The 17,442-nt window shown below is 38.9% G+C and overlaps 1 protein-coding gene across 1 annotated transcript in view; it reads left to right on the top strand.

Annotated features, from left to right (window-relative positions):
- Positions 1 to 17,442, top strand: part of LOC124796423 (H(+)/Cl(-) exchange transporter 4) — a 395,803-nt gene that overhangs the window by 333,496 nt on the left and 44,865 nt on the right. The window contains exon 3 of the mRNA XM_047260605.1: positions 983 to 1,173. The gene's annotated coding sequence lies outside the window, so the exon portion shown is untranslated. The remainder of the gene's footprint in view (positions 1 to 982; positions 1,174 to 17,442) is intronic.

Below are 17,442 nucleotides of genomic sequence, written 5' to 3'. Positions count from 1 at the left end.
TAATCGAAATTTAGCTGATTTCTTTTTTTTCGTCGTGGTTATCAGCACGTTGAATGACGATAGATTTCAAGAAGTTTATCCAAAGAATGGCATCGAGCAAAACCTAAGTATTGCCAAGGATTAGAACAAGGATATGGTAGGCGTGGAATGGGGTGATATCCAGTTTCGAAGTTACCACATGACCAGCAGCAGACTGAAACAATCTATCAGAAGATTTTTCGCCATTTATTGGACGTTATATACTTTAATACATACGTTCTGTACGGAAAACACCGCTGTGAATTCGTAATTAATCTCTGGGGAAGAGTGGACATGTCCTCTCCACAACAAGGGTTATCAATTGAACGCCTGCCTCGAACATCAAAAGAGACTCGTCTTATAGTAAGTTATTTTAGAGAATTTTTGTCAGGCACAACGAAGAAATGGCCATAAAGGAAGGGTAGAGTAAGCAGGAGAAGAGGCCATCGAAACGAGTTATCGGTGTGCAAAATGTGAATTCCTCTCTGTACAGCACCATGCTTTGAAATATTCCACACAGAAAACGACCTGTAATTACGTGAAAATAAAATTTCGTCCTCTCCTTTAATACTGTCTATTGGATCCTAATCCACTTTAGTTTTGGTCCATAAACTAAAACGAATATAGATACGTTTTCACAGGTCAGCACGTTACGTGGCACGATTGTGTCAGCCAGCGATGGAGGAAATTACCCACTGAGCCAGAGAAGCACGTACGAAAAATACCCACTTACGAGGTTAATTTCGAATCAGCTGATGTGACACGTCAAAGCTTTGCGATCACGGAGTGTGCTCGCATTGCTAAGTGTATTCGAGAGTTGTCCGCTTCAGGCAGGGCCATAAATCGAGTCCTGGTGTGACACGCAGTTGAGTCTGTGAGGAACTTCTAAAATATTGATTTGTTTTGTACGTGTTGTGTCATTTAGCGAGAGTGTAGATACTACGGATCCTTCTTCGACACGCAGGTTGTGGAAGAGGGAGCGGCGCTGCAGCTGGTGGTTCCATTGCCTCGGCGACAGTCAGCTGTTGTCGGGAGGATTAGCAGCACAGCGCAGCTGGTGCTGCCACGACCAGTCAGCGGAAGCGGCGGACTCTGGTGGCAGCCCGCGTCACTTCGTCGTGTTTGGCTCCGTCAGCCGCGCATGCTGCACCGCAGGTGAGCAAACAGTACTTTACCTGTGTGTGTGTGTGTGTGTGTGTGTGTGTGTGTGTGTGAGGGATGGCGGGGTGGGGGGCGGGGGTGCACTGCACTGGGTGGCTGCACTCTGATCCCAGCTGTTCACACCAGATCGAACACGACATCTCAGTTAGTTGCTGCAATCAGATACGAAAGAATACCATCAAGTGAAGTGGTATTTGTTAATACACAAGACAAGACAAGGCATTTCACTTGCCAGTATCGAGCTGCTCTGGTAGGTAAATCTGAGTTTTCTAGAGGATGTCTGGGATGCATTATACAGACAACCTGTCACTCGCTCCAAGAATTCTTCTGGGATTCCTCATGGTTTGTTCTCAGGAATAAGAGCGACAGCTAGTCGCGCTCTTGAACTAGCACACAGAGAACGCCGTACGCCGCTGCCAAGCAAGTGCCGCAGGAAGGAGTAATCACTGTCCCTGGCAATTGTTTGTTGTTGGAGAAGAATGGCGCGCGTTCGGTCTCGTCAGGACCGTTGATTATGAAAAGATATAGTCCGCTTCACTAACGGTGGCGGCAGTTCGCATAGGTCGAGACGCGGACTGCATTGTTACCATTTCCAACCGACAGTTGAGGCACGCACAATACGTGCTTTGCATGTGAAGAAAGCTGTGTCCTCCAGATTTTGTCTCACTCGTTATGTAGAGTCTTGTCAGTTATCACCGCGATCAGAGACGACAACTCCAACAAATGCAGCAAAAGTTTACTACATTCACGATCACTTTTAATGCTCGCATTTCACAACAAAGCGCCCATTGAATGCTCATTGGCTGTCGAGGAACACGAGATGTAGGTACATGGAACAAGCCTAAACTCGACCTCCATCGTTTGTAAGCCCAGCTATAGTTGATTGTGAGGTCACAGCTCCAAAATTTGGAAAGCTAAGAAAGGCTGAAAAAGCAGAGTACCAAACATATGCCCTTCAATACCTACAACTTGTGGTCTGCGACATAACTCTCTCTGTTTCATTTTGTGGTTTTATGTAACGTTTTTGTTCTTGTGGGTGAAAAAATACGCTACACTGGTGTAAGATTCTACAATATTTATTACTGCGTTTTTTATTGGATCACTTTCTTGACAGTCTGCCTGTTCAGTAAAAATCTTGTAACTGATTTTAAACTAACTTCCCAATGACCTAGAGAACTGGATGAAAGTGCAATATTAATTCACTGTCTTGTCTGGTATGTGGCTGTAGGTCTTTGTGTATCACTGCCATTTCTCCCTTTTCCTGTTTCAGTCGCAAATGGTTCGCGGGAAGAACTATTGTTGGTAAGCCCCGATATGAACTCAAATCTCTCTAATTTTTGTCTTCATGGTCTCTTCGCGAGTTGTACGTAGCAGGTAGCGCTATATTGTTAGAATCAAGTGAAGAGAAACTGAAATAAACCGTAAATTTACCACTTGTCTCTGTTGTAATCTCATCAAAATCTTAGAAATCGATTCAAAAATTTCAAAGACAAAAAGCTGAAGATAATTACTTAAATAAAAATAAATTTTTGATATATCACGTTAATTTCTCCTAGCCCCATAGGGACTCCTAACCCCGCACAGATACTCCTGAAAACTTGAGATAGTAAATTTTTAATAGGTGTGAACAAACTCGTAAGATTTAAAATGAAATGCATGGGGTTCCTGCAGTGGATAATAGAGAGGAGGTGAACAATTCGTGCATCAAAAAGTAAGTTGTGTAATATGAGGGTTATTCAATAAGTAATGCCCCACATTTTTATTTCAGAACTTATTTATTCTTAAGAGTAAGAATTTGATGACAATGTACATCAGCATGTCTTGTCCATGTCCTATTTTTCTACGTAGTCTCCATCACGTTCTATAGCCGTACACCAATGCTGTGGAAGAGCACTTATTATCCCTGCTAGTAAAAGCTGTTGCCCTTTATTGTAACCATGTTTGCACTGTGTGACTGACACTTTCGTCACCTTCAGAGTGTGTTCCCCATAGAGAATCTGTAAGGGGCCCATAGAGATGGAAGTCCAATGGTGCCAAGTCTGGATTGTAGGGTGGATGGGACAATGACGCCCAACCCAATTTGGCGGTGTGTTCCTTGGTTCTCAGATTTGTGTGTGGGCATGCATTGTCGTGCTGGAGCAAGATTTCTGCTGGATTCTTGTCCGATCGAACAAGTTGGAAACGGTTCTTGAGTTTATTCAGAGTCTTCACGTATGCCTCTGAATTCATGGTTGACACTGATGGCATCACATTCTCGAGAATGACGCCATCACAGTCCCACAAGACTGTCACCATGACTTTTCTGGCAGAGAGGGTTGTCTTGAATTTCTTCTTTTGTGGTGAATGAGGATGATGCCTCTCTGTGGACTGCATTTTTGTTTCCGGCGCAAAGTGTTGCAACCAGCTTTCGCCCCCGTAACCATCTGTGACAGAAAGGCCTCCCCGTCAGTCTCAAAATGCTCCAACCATTCACATGAAATGGCCTTTCTTTGAATTTGTGGTCCACTGTGAGCATTCGTGGAACCCATCATGAGCACCTCTTTCAATATCCGACAGTCTCGATCATTGCAAACGCACTTCCAATGCTGACAGACAACTGTAGAGCCAATTTTTGAGTTGTGATGTGCCGGTCGGAACGAATATGACATCCGAACGATTCAGCATGTCTGTGACAGGATGTTCCGAGCGTGGCCGACCATGGAGCTCTGTTTCTGCATGTAACTTTCTTTTCCCATCGCCCAACTGTACTCCTATCAACTGCAGCACCGCCATACACAGCACAAAAACGTTTATGGATGTTCAGCACGGTTTGTTTTTCTGCACACTAGAATTCAATAACAGCACGCTGTTTGCAACGTGAGTCGTGTGTAGACACCATTTTGAGGCTGTACTACGGCTCTGCCATCTCCCAGAACGATTCGAAACACCGGTGAGCAGAATAAACATCAAATGTGAAGCACCAACAAGGACATTGGTCTTTATATATTAATGGCTTTTTTAAAAAAGATGTGGGGCAGTACTTATTGAACGACCCTCGTAGTAAGGAGGTAAACAACCAATGCATCAGTTATGCATTGCATGTGTCACATGTTATTCTTTTAAAATCTTACAAGTATTATCACAGCTATTAAAAATTCATAGTTACAAATTTTTATAACTGTCTGTATGGGGTTATGAATCTATAAGGGGCTAGGAGAAATTTATTTTAAAAAAGTGGTATATTTGAATTTCATTTTTATTTAAATAATTATCATTTAGCTAACTGGTTTTGGGCTGTTATGCAATCGTCAGGTAAAAAAAATATGTGCGCTGTGAAATTTTTTGTAAGGTCAAAGATTTTAAAGTAGTGCAAGTATAGAGTGTCGCAGTTGGTTGCCAAAGATGACAGTGGTGTTACAGCTGGAAACCGTTTTGTAAAATAATAAATATTGTATATTGTTGTACCACTGTAGTGAGTTCTTTCATTCATAATGTATAAAAGTTGTAGGGGATATTTGAAGTTTTATTTCTGTCGCCACCTCATTTTCAGATACCTTAAAATAAATGTGAAAGACAGACCTAATAATGTTAATTACTGAATCTTCTCCTCAAAAGAATTATAACCATGTTCACACCGGCTACAGAAGCCTACATTGTTATATGCATAGTTACATTTTTAAGTTTGGTCACTTCATATCTTTTTTGACAGAGAGAGAAGCTGAAAGTATCGAACAAAGCAACCAAAGCTTTTTTAACTGCTGGTCGCAGTTGTAGCAATAAAAAAGAAAGTATATGAGAATCTACATATGACACTCTTCAAATCACTGTGAAGTTAAGAGTGCATGGAGTGCTGGAAGAATGCTAGTTTAAATATCTCTATGCTTACTGTAACCAATGTTATATTGCCTTCACCATACCTACAGGTGTGATGTCTAGAGGTTTCACGAATATCTCTAATTTCTTCATTCGATGCTGGTTTCTAAAATACTTTTATGTAGGCTTCCATGGAATAATTGGCGTTTATCTTCAAGCGCCTTGTAGTTCTAGTTTTTTCTGTGATGCTTTCCCTTGAATCAAGTGCTGCTCTTCATTGTATTGGGTATCCCTTGTTAGCGCTATTTGGCATGGGTCACACATTTGAACAATATTCTTGTGTAGGTCACACAAGTGTTTTGTAATCAATTTCCTTTGTAGACTTATTGCATTTTTCCAGTATCCTACCAATGAATCAAAGTCCATCACCTGTTTTGCCTACTTCTGGGCCTGTGTTATCTTTCTGTTTCATATCCCCACAAATTGTTTCACCCAGGTACTTGTAAGAGTTAACTGATTCCAATGTTGAGTCATTGACTTTGTAGTCATAAGATATAACATTCCTGCATTGTGTGATCTGTACGACTTTACTTTTATGAACATTTTAGGTAAGTTATCAGTCTTTGCACCAGTTTGTTATCTTGTCAAGAAGTGACTGAATATTTATGCAGCTGTTTTTCATATTGTACTTCATTATAGATAACTTCCTCATCTACTAGAAGCCTGTTGTACTATTAATATTATCTGATAGGTCTTGACCATATAATCTTGAAGACTAGGAGTTCCCAACTGAGGAAGTTCGGCAGTCGAGCTGCAGGTATTTTCAGTTGACGCCACATTGAGTGACTTGCATGTCGATGATGATGAAGAAAACACGACACCCAATCCCTGAGTGGAGAAAAACTCTGACCAGGATGGGAAACGAACTCGGGCCCACTTCATGGCAGCCAGACTTGCTGACCACTCAGCTAAGGGAGTGGACTGCTAGGTCATTAATATACAATATGGACAGGATGGGCCACAACCCACTTACCTAGGATACCCCCGAAGTTACTTCTGTTTCTGTCGATGACTATATAACCAAGCTAACATGTTGCATTCTCCCAAACAAGAAATTTCCTGTCCAGACACAAACTTCATAAGATGCCTCACATAATCATACTTAAGTTAATAAATATAGCTGTGGTACCAAGCCAAATGTCCGCTCAGTTGTTGAGTGTTCAGAGCATCTGACTGCCGTATGGAGAACCTGGGCTTGATTCCCAGTCCTGTCAGGGATTTTGCCTTCGTGGGGACTGGTACAGGATGCACTCAGCCTCATGAGGCCAACTTAGGTGTTACGCAGCCGATTAATAGCGGCGCCAAGCTCAAGAAATCCGGTATCCACCAGGAGATCCGTGTGCTTAGCATATGCCCCTCTATATTACATCCAGTGACGCTGTTGGCAGAGAAACTCAGCAGTGCATCGGGCCTGATTGGCCCATCAAGGACTAGACCCCAGAATCTCACCTCCACCTGCTGTGTCAAATGCTTTTTGGGAGTCAATAAATTCTACATCCACTTTATTGTCTTGAACCATGGCATTCAAGGTTTCATGTGCGAGCTTAGGACACCTGATGGAATGAAGCTGTTGATACATGATGATATGGCAGAGTGTCATCATTTCGTTCTCTGAGCCCGAGCCCACAGTTTCATAGTTTTACTGTAAATGCTACCTTCTCCTGCGTTGCCTATTTTTTTCTAATAAATATGTTTTCTAACAACGAAGTAATCTGAAAGGAAGTTAGTTTAAGAATTTTGATCTTTCTTGATAGACTTCATTATGAAATCCCTAATTTCGTAGTTAAGAATAAACTTCGCAAATCCAATCAAACTGTTTAACTGCTGCTCAGACTATCACGATCACCATCAACTTGTCTAATGTTGGAATTCTTTTCTGCTTGCGTCCTACTTGGTGTGTACACACGTTAATGTCCATTAGTGGCCAAATAATTCGTTGCTGTATTTCACCCTCACCACACGATGTAAATTTCAGTGACATTTGGTGTCATTCCAGGTAAAGAGTATGCCTTAATACCGCAAAAAGACAGGTTTTTTCCCATGTCGTTTCCGGTTATTGTTCCTTCAACAAGGCGTTGAGCTAGTCTTTCATTGAGGCATGTTCAACTGATCGACCTTTTTTTTAATGACTATTGTTGACAGGACGGTAATTGAGATTGGCAGTTGACAGTGGCGAGTATTCAATGGACGCTAGGTAAGCGCTACTTACCCAGCACAGACTGGAAACAGTGATGAAACAAACAGAAAAATTAAAGTTCAAAAGCATTTCTTATGTGGATTGACAAATGCGATATTTGCAATATTTTTGCATTAACACTGCCGATTTTTCATGATTCTCAGCAAACTTTGTATTTCACTATGATTTACAATTCTACTGAGGACCGATGTTGTCCAAACAGTCTGTACAAGCGGCCACTGATATCCCAGGATTCATGCTCTCACCAGTCGCCATTCTCAGTCGGGTGACTGTGGGCTGTGATGTAAAGTTCTGAGAGCAAGAAGTTGTATTTTGTTTGCTAGTTCTATGGAAAACATGCTTGAGGATGAGGCAAATAACGACTAATGACATGGTAAAGCAGGGCTACTTTGTACCCACAGAACAACTAATGACGTGGTAAAGCAGAGCTACCTTGTATCCACAGGGGTAACTTTGCTCCAACTTTGAAAAAAAGATCCAGTCCTGTGTGTAATTGGAAGTTAGAACCTCGTTGACATGCAGGTTACAGCACTGAAAATGTAAAAGATTGCCTGGAATATATAAGAAATGGAACACTTGCTTGAAATGTAAGAAAACTGCTTCTAAACCAGTGCCAGGTACTGGTAAACAACATACGAAGAGAAAAACAAGGCAATACTTGATAATTCTAGTCATGAAGACCTATTACAAGAACCATGCAGAAGAAATCAGTTAGAATTGGTAGCAGCATCAAGAGAGAAAAAAGAGGCCCTACAAAGCCACAGGAAAAACTGAAACCAATTGGCAAGCAGATTAGTGTGTTTCTGGTTATTCGTTATGAAAATAAGCGTTACTCCAGTATTACACAAAGTTTTAACGAAGGTGGTGCAACTGTAAATATGTTGATGCCATCTGTTGATAAGTGGAAATGGCCTCTAAATAAAGATGTAATTTTTTGCAGTTCCGAGGATGTAGTTGGATGTATAAACCCCTCAAAACCTTTTAGCAAAGAGGTGTTTTTTCAATGCTAGAGTTGGTCAATGAAGATGAATTTGTTCAAAATATTTTCCTAATGTAGACACTGACATTTTAACAAATGAAAATACCTAATGAAACACTATATTAGTTCATGTTCGTTAATTTTTCAACGTATTAAATAATAAAAATTACGTTGCACTGACCATTTATTATTTTTTACCCTTAATACAAGAAAATACATAAATGTTGGTTTACTACGGTCCTATACAGTAACACAATAAATTGTAAAGAGGGTAACACTGCCCCAAAATATTAACCTGCCTTAAAATAATTTTTATGCTAACATGTGGTACAAAGAAATCCACTCCAGGGACAACTTCACTCCACTTTTTAACACATTATAAAATCTAAAAATATATATTTGATGTATTTGACTGCTACTCAATGGTTTTCCATTGTTTTAGAATAGGTTAACATCATTGTCAAAATGTCATTTTACAAAACTGCTGGCATTACACGATTTTGTGATATATTGTACACACTGGTACGTTATCCTAAAGCCATAGACAGCCCTAAAAGTGTAAGATACACTGAAGAGCCAAAGAAACTGGTACACATACCTACAAATATCGTGTAGGGCCCCTGTGAGCACGCAGAAGTGCCATAACATGACGTGGCATGGACTCGAATAATGTCTGAAATATTGCTGGAAGGAACTGACATCATGAATCCTGCAGGGCTGTCCATAAATCCGTTTGAGTACGAGGGGGTGGAGATCTCTTCTGAACAGCATGTTGCAAGGCATTCCAGATATGTTCAGTAATGTTCATGTTTGGGGAGTTTGGTGGCCAGTGGAAGTGTTTAAACTCAGAATTGTGTTCCTGGATGTGTGGGGTGTCGCACTGTTCTGCTGGAATTGTCCGAGTCCGTCGTGATGCACAATGGACATGAACAGCTGCCAGTGATCAGACAGGATGCTTACATACGTGTCACCAGTCAGAGTCCCATATCACTCCAACTGCACATGCCCCACACCATTACAGAACAATTTGAAACGAGACTTGTCCGACCAGGCAACATGTTTCCAGTCGTCAACATTCCAATGTCGGTGTTGACGGGCCCAGGCGAGGCGTAAAGCTTTGTGTCGTACAACCAAGGGTATGCGAGTGGGCCTTCGGCTCTGAAAGCCCATATCGATGATGTTTCATTTAATGATTCGCACGCTGACACTTGTTGATGGCCCAGCATTGAAATCTCCAGCAGTTTGCTGAAGGGTTGCACTTCTGTCACGGTGAATGATTCTCTTCAGTCGTCATTGGTCCCATTCTTGCAGGATCTTTTTCTGGCCACAGCGATGCAGGAGATCTGATGTTTTATCGGGTTCCTGATTTTCACGGTACACTCGTGAAATGGTCGTATGGGAAAATCCCCACTTCATCGCTACCTCAGAGATGCCGTGTCCTATACCTCGTGCGACCACTATAAAACCACGTTCAAACTCACTTAAATCTTGATAACCCGCCGTTGTAGCAGCAGCAACCGATCTAACAACAGCGACAGACACTTCTTCTCTTATATAGCCGTTGCCGACCGCAGCACCATATTTTGCCTGTTTATATATGTCGGCATTTGAAAACGTATGCCTATACCAGTTTCTTTGGCTCTTCAGTGTAAATATCGATTTCGTATGCTACGGCTGACGGAAAGGTAAGCAAGCCAAGGTCAGTGTGTATCATAATGGTGAACAGAGGAAGTATGGAAGCCCAAGCAGGACAATAGTGGAGTGGCGCTGAAGTCTGTGGGGGTTTTGCTGCACAACTTTGCCACCTGCAGTGTCCAAGATATCAGGAACATAATGTACCAGGGTACACAAACGCCAGAATTATACATCACAACTAAGGTGCAATCTGGAATATGGCGTTTTGATACACAGTTTTACAGCAGCAACGAGAGGCTAACAGGATGTCATAATATGCAAAAGCTTATGAATGATAAATCCCTTTGGAATAGTGTTGGTTATTGCGTCAAGGCTTATGTTCACAAGGCCATCAAAAGTCACAGTCTGGGTCTGGGCCATTTATTCTCCACAGTCAATGAAAATACGTTCAGGAAGAATCGAATGGGTTTCACGGTGGCTGACTAGAAGACAGTTCGTAATTTACTACATCAGAATCTCAGATGAAAAAATAAGGACAATCAAATGCTTAACTGATGTGATTTGTTTTTTTTATCAACCCTAAATATGGCGCTCAGAAGACGTTGTGAATCACACTGGCAATTATGTTGAATATGTACATTTCCTTAGTGAATTTGGCAAAAAGCTGAAACATCCATTAGAATAGTCTTTAGTGTTTACAGGAGTGTCAGATCTAACAGAGAATGAAGTAATAGCTTTCGCTTCAAACACTGTGATTAATAAAATAAGAAGGGTGCAGGTAAATCCAGTTTTGTCATGTTATGTCATGAAAAATTTCTCTCGTGTCTCCTAATTATTTCACTAAGTCACAGCCAAAGACCAAGCCCATAAAACATTTTTAAAATCCATGAACAGCTCTGGTGACAGAACATCCATAGTACTATGTGCAACAAGTAATACACGACTATGGGTGCAATGAAATACTGATCGCTCAGATCAATGGTGGGGCTGAAGTTTCTGCTGATAGTAATTTGAATAGATTGCAGTCTAGAGCAAAAAACACGTTTCCTACTCCAATGTTCATGCACTGTTTCGCTCATCGACTGAATTTAGTGTTATCACAAGCCATGTCAAAGATAAAAAGTTTTTATCACTCTGATTGGCCATGCTACATTTTCTTCCAAGCCAACCAGTAAGGGCTCTAACACAAGATGTAATAAAGTTGTAGCTTGAAGTAGCTGCTACGCTCGTGAGTTCTCTGTCTCGTTAAAGCCGTATACAGGGTGACAATTATTGAACTATATGAAATAAAATTGTCAGACCTTCTTAATACTTTACATTAGGACGTTCAAATTGCGCGGCTGGCCGCGAGACATGATGGGAACTAGTATGTGCATGTGGATGGTTTGTTTTAGCGACGAAGCCCACTGTTATTTGGATGGGTTCGTCAAAAAGCAAAATTTGGGGGACTGAGAACCCGCATTTCACCATCGAGAAGTCTCTTTACTCTCAACAGGTGACTATGTGGTGTGCAATCTCCAGTCACGGAATAATCAATATAATATTCCTTGATGGCACAGTGACTACCAAAGAGTATGTGAAGGTTTTGGAAGATGATCGTCAATACAGTTCTGGTGCGAGGCAATTATGTCACCATGGGAAAAATTCATCACCAGCTGTAGGTCAACTCCCAAACCTAAGTATTAGATCAGCTGCTTCAAGTGGCTACTTTCTCAGGCATAGGATTGGTTCCTGTTGATGCTATTGGTAGATGGGACATCACAAGGCATGGCCTGCATCTCAGTAGGAAAGGGAAGGTTAAATTGGCTGGCATGATAGCAAAATCTTTAAGGGGGGGCCTGAAACTCATGGTGGTACCTCTCTTTTAGGCTAAGATCTGCGTCTAATGATTTAACATTGAACGAAATTAAGCTTAATGAGAAGCTCAGACAGGCAGGTACTAGAGATGTTAGAATATCACAAGATTCTCATAAAAGTATAGTGACAAATAGTCTTGGTATTTCACTAGATTGTCAGAAAGTCAAAGTGAAAAATGATGTTAGTATATTGCATCAGAATACCAAGGGATTATAAAACAAAGTAGATGAGCTTCCTGTTTGTTTAGAAGATATAGAAACTGGGGGTTGACTAGATGTACTATGCCTGTCTGAACATCATATAGTCACAGATATGGAAAAGGTAAATGTAGGTGGATAAAAGCTTTCAGCACATGTAAATAGAGTCATTATGGAGAGAGTAGGAGTTGCCTCATATATCAAAATTTATCAGTATGAAAAATTTAGAAACTAAAATATTTTGTGTAGAGCAACATACAGAAGCATGGGCATGTGAAAGTAAAGTAAATAATGGTACTTTTATAATTGTAGCTGTGTATAAGTTCTCATTGGGACATTTTCAGCTATTTTTGAAAAACTTGGATTCTTTGTAGTGCTATCCGTCAGATAGAGGGAAGCAAATTATTGTTTGTGGGGATTTCAATGTAGATTTACCGAAAGAGTCTGATAGAAAGCTTGACCCTGAAGTATTACTTGGTCCTTTCAGTTTGATGTCATTTACTGATTTTCCTACTCGAATAGCACTGGAAAGCAGCACATTGATAGATAATATTTTTATAGACCAAGACAAATTTAATCAAATAAAAACTTTTCCCATTAAGAGTGGTCTGTCTGATCATGATGCACAACTAGTTACAGTACATGACATAGCTCCATACAGTAATGCAAAACATCCAAAATAGCATGTTGAATTAACAATTTAATAATTGCCAATTTTAAGGAAAGCTTGCAGCAGTTAGGATGGAATGAGGTGTATGGGGAACCTGGTGCTAATTTAAAATTTGACTTATTTCTGATACCTTTGTGAGTATATTTGAAAAGAGTTTTCCTAAGAAAACAGTTAAACACAATGTTAAGAACCATATAAAAGTCCATCGCTTACTAAAGGAATAAAAATATATTGTAAACAGAAAAGGGAAATGTCTCTTATAGCTAGAAGGAGCAATGACCCAGAAACAGTCAAACATTATAAAAACTACTGCACTGTATTAATAAAAGTTATTAAAAAGTCTAGAATTATGTGCATTATGTTTGAGATAATAAGATTAAAACAATTCAGAATATTGTTAAAAGAGAACCAGGGCAACCGAGAGCACACAAATACTGCATTTCTATCAAACATAATGAAAAGTGTTTAACAAAAAGTCAGAAGTAGAAAATATTATTAATAATCATTTGTTAAGGGGGGTAGGACGTGAAATGGGCCGACTTGGAGCAGGAGAGGCACCACAGGACATTTTAATTTACACTGTCTATACTTTTGCAAATAAATCCATAAAACTTTGTTAGCATGACCAGGAAGGATTCAGGATACACACTCATAGCAGAGGAAGTTCAAAAACATAACAAAACAATTTTTTTACATTTGAATTTTCATCATTTTTTCACTTCGTATTGGCTGCATTTGTTGCTGTAGATGCACTTTCATTCATAAGTAAGAGAGATTCTTCGATGAATTTTGCACAGCATACAAACCATACTTACAGGTGTATGAAACTCTAGAATTTCCCAACTATGTTAAAAACTGTGGTAAAAATTGAGATAATTAACTATAAAATTCGAGTTTTCTCTAAACACGAAGCTTAAAACGTAACAGCTCATTCATTTTTCCATAGATTAAATAAATTCTAGAGTTTCATACAACTGTAAGTATGGTTTGTAAGCTGTGCAAAATTCATTGAAGAATCTCTCTTACTTATGAAGAAAAGTGTACCTACAGCAACAAATGCAGCCAACAGTAAGTGAAACAAATCATGAAATTTCAGTTTTAAAAAATATAATTTTTTCATGTTTTTGAACATCCACTGCTATGAGTGTGAATCCTGAATCCTTCCTGGTCATGCTGACAAAGTTTTATGAATTTATTTGTAAAAGTATAGACAGTGCAAATTAAAATGTCCTGTGGTGCCTCTCCTTCTCGAAGTCGGCCCATTTGACGTGCTGCCCCCCTTAAATGTTATAGAGAAGAGGTAATAACTATGCAACTTGATAAAATTGAAATTCAACCCATCTCTCTATACTGATATTAGGAAAATAGTAAATTCACTCAAAAATAAAGACTTGCATGGAATTGGTGGCATTTACAGCAGTGTACTAAAAGCTTGCTCCCAACAGATAAGTAGGATTCTCAGCCATATATGTAGTAGCTCACAGAAACAGGGCATTTTCCCATACAGACTAAAATATGCTGTTGTTAAACCATTGCATAAAAAAGGGGACAGGGCTAACAACTACTGTCCAATCTCACGTCTGACACCTTTATCCAAAATTGTTGAAAAAGTAAGGTATTCAAAAGTAACTTCACATATTTGTAAAAATGAAGTACTAATAAAATGTCAGTTTCGTTTTGAGAATGGTTTTTCAACAGAAAATACTATACATGCTTTCACTGATCATATATTAAATGCTCTAAATAACTGATAATCACTCATTGGGATATTTTGTGATCTCTGAAGGCTTTTGACTGTGTGAAACCTGAAATTCTTCTAGATCGTTCTAGTATTGTGCTATGAGTTGAAAAGTGCACAAATGGTTTAATTCATATTTAACTGGAAGAATGCAGGAAGTTCAAATTAACAGCACAGATCATCTTCAAAAATCAGTAGAGTCGTAGACCTGTGGAGGTATCAAGAATGGTGTCGCATTGGTATTGATAATGACTTGCCACTCTATATTCATGAAGATACAACATTCTTTTTGCTGATGATAAAAGTATAACAATCACATCCAACCAACAAGAATTAGCTGAGGAAACTGTAAACAATGTCATTCAGATAATTATTAAGTGGTAGTCTGAAAAAGGACTCTCACTAAATTTTGAAAAAACACATGTGTACAATTCTGTACAGTAAATGGCAGACATCATTGATAAACACAGACTAAGAACCGAAGACTGTTGCTAAGGCAGAATATTCAAAATTTCTGGGGGTGTCCATTGATGAAAAATTGAACTGGAAGAAACACATTGATAAGCTGCTGAAACAGTTAGGTTCAGCTACATATGCTATTAGGCTTATTGCAAATTTTGGTGATAAACGTATCAGTAAATTAGCCTATTATGCCTATTTTCATTCACTGCATTCATATAGCATAATGTTTTGGGGAAATTCTTCATTAAGAGAAAAAATATCCATTGCACAATAGCATGTAATCAGATTAATAGCTGGAGCATATCCAAGATCAACTTGTAGACATTTATTTAAGGAACTCAGGATATTCACAGTAACTTTGCAATACAAATAATCTCTTATGAATATATCTACTGCGAAGGTACTGAGAACGAAATTTGCTATTAATAACCCATCCCAATTCAAAACTAATAGTGAAGTGAATAGCTACAACACAACTTAACTATTCTGGGTTAAATACGACATTGGCACAGAAAGTGCTGAATTATGCTGTCACAAAAATCTTTGGTGATTTGCGAAATAGCATTAAAAGTCTGACAGATAGCCTACCAACATTTAAAAACAAATTAAAATTAATTTCTGAATAACAACTTCTTCTACTCAGTAAATGAATTTTTAGATATGAAGTAGTAACTTAATATATATATTGTGTAATGAAAACTTATGTTAACCTGACATGTTCCACATTGTTACAAAATGTCGTATTCATGATCTGCGGAAAAATTATTAATGTAATGTTAACAAAATAGTTTAGACATGGGTCATCAGCTCAGCCTTGACCCATGAGACAAGGATCAATATAAGTCTGTACCTACATACTGCTAGTATCTCTATAGCAAACTGATTACATTTTGTTAATTCCAAAGTCCTATCACTGAACCGGAAACATTCATCACTTTCAACTCCACTTAACACCCAAATATAATACTATAATCTCATAAAAACTGTTGGCAGAGAAAAATTCTCAGGATCTGTGTTCAAAACAAGAAAATCCAACAGTCACAAAAAATCAAACGCATCAGTTCTTATGCAAATTATATAGTCCATTTTATTTTAAAGAAAGTCCTACTCCCTGTTATTTATGCTGTTATGCTGCCTTCTATTACTAGCATCAGTATCTTCTAAGCCTCCACAAACTCTACTTGGAGCTACAAAACTGCCGATCAGTCATCACAACTGGATGCTGTAACTGTAAGGTCTTCCAACTCTGCACTACATTGCAATATTATCCTTCAAAGATCAGAAAGTGCACAGGAACATAACTTATATATATATATATATATATATATATATATATATATATATATATATATATCTGTGTAATTAAGATGTGTTTTATATATATATCTGTGTAATTAAGATGTGTTTTATGTATATATCTGTGTGTGTGTGTGTGTGTGTAATTAAGCTGTGTTTTTGTGTCAGTGTGAGTATAAGAGAGAGAGAGAGAGAGAGAGAGAAAGGGGGGGGGGAGAGAAAAGAGAGAGCAGCTAAAAGAAAAGGCACAATAGTAAACATAACTAGCCCTTTACTCACACAAAGTGTGTAGTGCTATCGACAAGAGATTTCAAACTGATTCTGTTTTTCTATGTACCTCACTAGTGGTAATCAAATTGTGTGTTTGTGGAATATCATCTCAGTTACATGACTGAATTTGTGATTTCCTGTCAGAGAGGTAACAGTTCGTGGAAACTGATGGGAAGTCATCAAGTAAAACGGAAGTGATTTCTGGCATTCTCTGAGATAGTGTTACAGGCCCTCTGCTGTTCCTTAACCACATAAACGATTTAGGAGACAACCTGAGCAGAAGTCTAATGTTGTTTGCGGATGATGCTGTCGTTTATCGTCCAGTAGTTATCAGAAGACCAAAACAAACTGCAAAACGATTTAGAAAAGATATCTGTATGGTGCAAAAATTGGCAATTGATCCTAAATAATGAAAAGTGTAAGGTGATCCACATGAGTGCAAAAGGTATCCGTTAAACTTCGGTTCACAATAAATTCAACTAAATACCTAGAAATTACAATTAAAAACAACTTAAATTGGAAAGAACACACAGAAAATGTTGTGAAGAAGGCGAGCAAAGACTGCGTTTTATTGGCAGAACACTTGGAAGATGTAACAGATCTACTAGAGAAACTGCCTACATTTTCCTTGTCTCCCTCTTTTGGAGTACTGCTGTGTGGTGTGGGATCTTTACCAGGTAGGATTAATGGAGTACATCGAGACAGTTCAGAGAAGAGCAGCACGTTTTGTATTATCGATAAATAGGGAAGAGTGTGTCATAGACACAATGCGGGATTTGGAGTGGACATCATTTAAACAAAGGCATTTTCCGTTGTGGCAGGATTTTCTCACGAAATTTTGATCACCACCTTTCTCCTTCGACTACGAAAATATTTTGCTGACACAAACCTACATATTGAGAAACGATCTTCATAATAAAATAAGGGAAATCAGAGCTCACACAGAAAGATATAGATATTCGTTTCTACATGCACTGTTAGCGAGTGGAATAATAGATAATTATTGTGAAGGTGGTTCGATGAACCCTCTGCCAGGCAATTTCGTGCGATTTGCAGGGTAGCCATGCAGATGCAGATGTAGATGTTAAACAAATACCACTTGATATTGTT

Source organism: Schistocerca piceifrons, chromosome 4, assembly GCF_021461385.2.
Source record: "Schistocerca piceifrons isolate TAMUIC-IGC-003096 chromosome 4, iqSchPice1.1, whole genome shotgun sequence".
Taxonomy (NCBI): Eukaryota; Metazoa; Arthropoda; class Insecta; order Orthoptera; family Acrididae; genus Schistocerca; species Schistocerca piceifrons.
Note: the sequence above shows the minus strand (reverse complement) of the source record. Positions and strands in the feature narration are given on the sequence as shown.